Source organism: Sciurus vulgaris (assembly GCF_902686455.1).
Source record: "Sciurus vulgaris genome assembly, chromosome: 3".
Classification (NCBI taxonomy): domain Eukaryota; kingdom Metazoa; phylum Chordata; class Mammalia; order Rodentia; family Sciuridae; genus Sciurus; species Sciurus vulgaris.
Window position 1 is genome coordinate 110,087,276 of NC_136463.1, and position 7,653 is coordinate 110,094,928.

Here is a 7,653-nt window from a genome sequence, read left to right on the forward strand (position 1 = left end):
TTTCATTCAGAAACCTCACATTCCTGTTTGGTATTCAAACTAAATAAATGAACCAATCATTATACATAAATGTTGCACGATTATTTGATCAATTTTTCTTAAGTATTTTAATTGTAAATTAGTTTTATATGTTGTCTTGCAATTATGAAAACTAATATTGGGAAAGATTTGCAAATTCCATTCATTTATGCCATTTAAATCTCTCTTACTTTATTCTAAATTTAGCAAAGCACTTTAACAAAAGAGTTATTTGTAAAAGAATACCCTTTCAAAATATAGCTGATTTTCTCCACTTATTTCTCCATATAATTCTTTATGTGAAGTGTTCCAAAATCTTTAAATTCCATTAGTTTCACAATTCTAATAAACATTCTGTTTAATATTTGGTTGAGATTTTCATTGGAAGCAATTGTGTAGAAATGCAAATAGACTTCAGAATTATTTAATGCTATTTCCACACAATGTCTTTTTGGGTTATTGATTTTCTCCATTGACCTTCAACATAGTTTCACTATTTGGGTTATCCTACTATAGTGTCAAGAAGCCAGTTTTATAACATCTTTGAATATGTTGATATATACGATGTTACATTTTAAAAGGTATTTAGAAGACCAAAAGTTCCACAGGAAGACCTCTAGAGTTGATAAACAAATTCAGCAAAGTAGCAGGAAACAAAATCAACAAGCAAAAAAATCAATAGCTTTTCTAACCTCAATAATGAATCTGCTGAGGAAGAAACCAGGAAAACAATTCCACTCACAATAACCTCAAAAACAAAATAAATATAAGCAAGAATGTGAATGACGTCTAGAATGAAAATCATAGAACACTGAAGAAAGAAACCAAAGATCTTAGAAGATGAAAAGACCTTCATTGTTCTTGGGTAGGCAGAATTAGTATTATCAAAATGTCCAGATTATGAAAACTATTCTACAAATTTAATGACATCTGCATCAATACACCAATGATATTCTTTGCAGAATTAGAAAAAAACATTCCTAAGATTTATATGGAAGAATAAAAGAGCCAAGAATAGACAAAGCAATTTTGACCAAAAAAGGCAATGCTGGAGGCATCACAATTCTTGATCTAAAATTATTCTACAGAGCTATAGTAAACCCAAACTGCATGATATTGGCATAAAAACAGACACAAAGACCAATGAACAGATTAAAAGACATGGAGACAAATTTACATGAAGTTATCTGCTCTTTGACAAAGGTGTCAAAAGCATGTTGGAGAACAGATAGCCTTTTTAACAAATGGTTCTGGGAAAACTGCTGGATACCCAAATGTAGAAGAATGAAACTAGATACCTGTTGTGGCCATCCTGCTCTCAACTATGACCATTAATTCAGAAAAACTGGCCAGAGGTAATGGGGGATTGAGAAAAGACAGTCAGACACACATGGAGAGGGAAAGCTGAGGCCAGGTGAGATAGCACCCTCTCATGGAGGATGATGACCCAGAGCATGTATAGCACTTTTATTATGTAGGTTTCACCAAAAGGTTATTTGTGGGAAAGTTTCAGCAAAAGCAGGCAATCTGAAGAATGCAGGACTGGTGAGAAATTAGGGTTATCTTGTTATGCTCAGAATTCTTTTTTCAGGGCCAAGGACCAAACTCAGGGCCTTGTGCCTGCTAGGCAAGCTCTCTGCCACTGAGCTAAATCCCGAACCCCAGAATTCTTTATCCTTGGGAGTTGGTGCCTGAGCTCAAGGTCCCAACTGATAGAAGTTTCAGGGCTTTTGCACAGAGCCTCCTCAGACCAGAATTAACATAGCAACTGGGCCATTTTGACCTGTACCTTTGCCCAGGAAATTCCCAGCGCAAACACAGCCATGAGGCAATCAGAAACCATGGTTCATGTCTTCACTCTCCACAGATACCTCCCTCTCACCCTGCACAAAAATCAGTTCACAGTGAATCCAAGATCTGGGAATTAGTTCATAAATATTGCAACTGTTAGAAGAAAACATAATGTCAACATTCCAACATACTGGCGCAGGTACTTACTTCCTTAATAAGACCCTTGAAATTCAAGAAATAAAACTGAACCATAATAAACCAAGAAAAAAATTCTAAAAGTACCCCCCAAAAGTAAAATTAAAATGAAAAAATACTAGAAGTAAGGTTAATTTGATAATTTAGTTTATATATGCATATGTAACTAATATTCTGTATAACTAATAGTAGCATGTTTCATATAATCAATATTTATTATTGATTTAGTTTATCCGTATCTATAAGTACATGTGTATGTATATACACATCTAAAAAGGTGATCAGATTTTAAATTTTCAAATTCTTAAGAAATAAGCAATTGGCTTTTATATTTAAAGGACTTATCAAGTGGGGAAAACAGGGAACTGTTTTTATGACTAATATCTTATTTTCACTGAGACCATTCTTGTTGATAAATATTTCAGGCTAGAATTTTAATAATGTTTGTAGGCAAAAAATATTACATTTTCATAGTTTCTAAAATAAAAATTTGAAATTTCACATATAGGTGAAATTTTTAAGAAACCTCCCTAAAATCTATATGTAGGACCTGATAGGACTCTCACATATCATCATTCTCTACACTTTTTTACAGAATCTCCTGTTCCACAGAAGGTCAGGTTCAATCTGATAAAGTATTGTTTTGCTACCACTCTTTGAGATGGAACTCTATATTTTTTCACATTAAAATTTAGCTAGGGGACCTCTTTTATTCAATATTCACCACTGCTTTGTTTGTTTTCTTTAATTTGTCTCACTGGTTTTTGGCATTTTTAAGCTTCCTTCAACCTTTTACACCTCTGTATATCCAAAATTCGTGCATATCCAGAATAATGTGTAATTTTTTTAAAATTTTAGGGAAGACAATTGATGGTATAACTTCTGTGGTGATTATGCATCAGTCAACTTAACTGCATTATATGATGCCCAGATATGTGCTAATATATGATTTCTTAGGGAGGGCATTTCTATATGATATTAGCATTTGAATTGGTAGACTGAGTTACACTGATTGCCCTCCCTAGTGTGGGCAGGTATCATCCAATTTGTTGAGAATATGAATGAGCAAAGGGAGAAAGACAAATTTGCTCTCTGTGCCTGTGATATTGGTCTTCTCTAATACTTACACTGGGATTTACAATACTAGTATTCCTATTCCTGGGTCTTTGAACTAGGACTTTTATTATACCACCTGCTTTCCTGAGATAGCAGCTTGCATAATCATGTGAGTCAATTCTTTACACCATATATTGCAATAAAGAATTGTACATAGTATGAAGAATATATGTGACAGAGATATATCATATCCCTTCTGTTTTTTGGAGAACCCTAATACCCCCACTGAGGATGATTCCACATTTTAATCAAATCTCCATCTTTCAAACACTCTTAACTTTTTCTTAAAAATATTTTCCCTTAAGCAACACTTATGACTGCATTTAAATATATGGTGTCAAACAATGTAAGCAGAAATCTTCTTACTGATAGTGTTTGCTTCTAACTCCCTATTGATTGTCATCATGTAGAATAGCCTGGGAGTGATCAACAATCAGAGAAGCTTATTGCCAGTACAGGAAGGAGAATCCAACCTTCCATATTCTAAAATGTGAAGACTTTAATTCAACTCAGTCCATGACCTGAAGTCACTTTCTCCAGCTGCTGTTTCCAGATATCTCCAGAGACCAGGGGGCAGAGAGTGGTATGCAAACCTGGACACCTGACCTATAAATAATTAGAATATAACAGAAGTGTGAGCAAAAATCCTCAACATAATTATTAACTGTTAACACAGTAAACAGCACCTGAGGCCTGCCCTTCCAACAGCTTAATCCTCCTGGCTCTCTGAACCATCCCCGTCCCCAACAAATGCCAGATGCTGCTTTCCCGAAGCACACTTGTGCTCTCTTTCAAGTGATTTAAACAAAGAAAAAAGGGAAAAGTCTCAAATTAATATATTAAACTAAACTGAATACAGATGTTCTAAAAATCCTTGCCTGAATTTCAAAAAGTTCTTGTCTTAATTTCTTCTTATGGTATTTAGCAGTTTTTCTCAAATGGTATTAAAAGTTACAAAACCTTCAATAAAATATATGCCATGTAATAGAACACTATATGTGCCAGAAGTATGACTACTAAATATAACTTTACATGCACAACTTCGAAATTCCTATAGCTGATTTTTTAAAAATTTCTTTGGTAAAACCAGACAAAATAACAGTAAATAGCATAACTATGCCAATTTACAAAGTACTTCATATATTTTTCATGTTTATTTTATTTATTCTTCATAATATCTCTATGGGATGTTATTACTATAATCTATAGGAAAATGAAATAGTATCTAGAGAATGTGAATTGAACAAGGTCACAAAGTGTGATGTTTAATTTTATATGTAAATTTGGCTAGGTAATAGGATGATCAGATATTTGGTCAGACAATATTCACAGTGTTTCTATGAGGGAGTTTATGGATAAGAATAACCTTTGAATGGTCCTTTCTAATGTAGGTGGACTTTATCCAATCAGCCTCAAGTCTGAATAGGGCAGAAAGTTATCCTTCATTGAGCAAGAGAAAATGTATTCTGCCTCACTGACTTCAAATGGGAACAGGTTTCATTCTTGCCTTCAGAATAAAACTAATGTATCTATACTTCCTGGGTCTAGATCCTGTTGGCCTTTCAACTAGAACTGCACCACAAGCTTCCCTAGTTCCTAGACTGTCTGAATTACTCTGTAGAACTAGGGACTTAACAGCTTCCATAATTGTGGGAGCCAATTCCTTCTAATACCTGTGTGTATACCAACTTACCTTCTGTGGCCCTGCATTGGGCCCTTTACCTTTACCAGCAGAGGATTGTAAAATATACTAAACAGACATGCTATGCAGGCTCAAGACTGTTCTTCCTTCTCTTGAAGATGAGTCCCTTCATCTTCTCTTCTACCACCTTCCACCTGGCCCAAAAGAAAAGACCTTTTTTAAAGACCATTGCATTATATAACCATTGTTGCAATAGGTACCTTGGTGTCTCACTCTTCCCACTTGTAAAATGAGTAATGATGGTATTTGTTGGGTGCTTTGAGATTCCAAGGAGCAGAAACAGAAGACAAGTCATACTAGAAATTTTTCATAGATTTTATACAAGATCACTTTGGAAGCAAATGTACATTTTTTTTGATGTTTTAATGAGTGATAGTACTGTATCATAATGTATCACAGGCTACATAGACTCCTCTTATTCTTTCTGTCTCTGTCTCAGAGAGAGAGAGAGAGAGAGAGAGAGAGAGAGAGAGAGAGAGATACATATAGTAAGGATAAATTGGTACCACAACAACACTAACTAAGGCTCATGTGTTTTGGTACCAAAACCCATGATTTCACATCATAACAATATCCTTCAGTGTCATTACTTCCTCCTTCATGAGGACATACAAAGGCTCAGAAAATTCTAAGACTTGTCACAGAATATTCTCACACATGAATTGTGTGATGCTGATCTGATTGGGAAATATAATGACCAAAATATTTTTAAAATTATCATTTTCCTCCTTATTTACATGGCCCACATAGAGTGAACTTTTTTATGTTTTTCTAATATCCAAGCTCATCCCTGACATCATTTCTAGTAGCCATATCTGCTGATTACATTGCTACATTGTTCAATATTAATTTGTTTGGCCCCATTGCACCATTTAGATTTCCTTGGCAAAAGACATCATCCCAGATGTTTAGAAATCACCAGTAATTCTCCACATATTAACTTATTATAATTCACTACTTAACTTTTATTATTATTAGATTTTTGGTTTTGTATGTTTTATTACTTCTGTAGCCACTAAATAATATATACTTTTTGGTTTCGTTGATGACTTTATTTCTTGCAGTTAGAAAAATTTCCATTCCGAACTTGTGAGGTCAGCAAACACAACCTTTCCTATGCTATTTCTCTAAACTGACTCTCCATACTCTCCATTTTCTTTTCCTGTGCCGTGGATTGAATTCAGGATCTTAAGCATAGTAGGCAAGTACTCTACCATTGAGTTACTCCTCCAACCCTGACTCCTCAATTATTCTAACAAATTCATAATGTGAAAAAATTAAGCCATCTCATAAATCTTACTCTTATGATTTTTATTTTAACGAAATAATATTTTTAGGATGTTTGATGCTGAGGACACATTTAAAATCAAGGGATTTAGGATTTTATTTTCTGAATTACCCTCTCTGATTTCAGCCTTAAAATCATAATATGAATGGAAATAGTATTTAATAAATGTTTATTTCCCGAATAAGCATTCTGGAATTCAGCATGAAGAAATCTTCATGAAATATGTTGGTGAAATATACTTACACATACATACACTGATGATACACACACACACACACACACACACACATACACATCCTACACTTAATCTCTAGATGGTATGAAGTACATACAAAATATAAAGTATTTATTCAAGAAAATCTACTAAAACAAGGTGAGAACCATGACAGTCTGTGACATTTGTACTGTTTCTCTATGTCCCTCCTTACTCATTACTAGACGTCCCACTATGAGTTCCACTCCAAGAAGCTGCTCCCAACTGCCACTTTAGAAATGTAGCATCTTCCTGAGAGGTGAAGGGCATCAATAGTTCTTCCCTAACCTAGAGCTGTCTGTTTTAATGGCACAATTCTGATTGAAATTGCCTTAGAGGTTAGGAGCTTCTTTCTACTTGCTTTCATCTGTGGGACAATGGGTCTAATTAAGGGACAATTCCTGAAAAATTTGGATTAATCTGTAGAAAACTGATATTATTAGGTGTTGTTAAAAACAATAGAATAATCGTCTGGCAATTAAAGGATAGTAATAGCTGGTTGTGTCAGAGAAGGAGAAGTCAAAGAGAGCCCCCCTGAAACAATGGTCTTCCCAGGCTGTCTGGGGGCTGCACAAGGCATTGATGTTTGAGGAAAAACATCAGAAGATTGAAATGCGGGAGATGGGGGATGGAAATCAACTGCACTAAAATGATCCATCAGTCACTAAAGCAATAATTTTATCAATTACAAAAATGGTCTCCAGAAGAAGGGAATGTTTGTTATAATACATTATCTGAAATTCTCAGTTTTTAAGGAAAAGGTAAATCACTCTGGCTCATGTATACACTTGACTAGTTCCTTAGCAGTTGCTTACCATGTCACAATCTTCTTGAACTTACTCATTGGATTCTAAGAATTTTCAAGTATAACAATATAAATGTTACAAAGTATATCATGGTGCCTTCTTTGTGTTTTTTTTTTTTTTTGGTATAACTAGATTACAATTTGTTCATTCATTATTACTGTGGTAGTAAAAAAAATGCAATAGATGAATAAAACACTTCTGTAACTTAGGGAGCTTAGAGTCTATAATGGAGGAAGTTATGCAATTGTACAACAATGTGAAATACTATACTCTAGTTAAACTATAGACTACTCACAGGGAAAGGCCTACATTATTTGCTTGCTAGCTGAGTAATTTTAAATAAATCGAATTCATATTCAAAATTACAAACTCATGGTAAGCTTCTGTTAATATTTATGGTTACTGCAGTTGGAAAATGTCTTAATGGGCACGGAAATCTCAAAATATGAGGAACTGAGGGTAGATTAAAAAAAGCCTATATAAA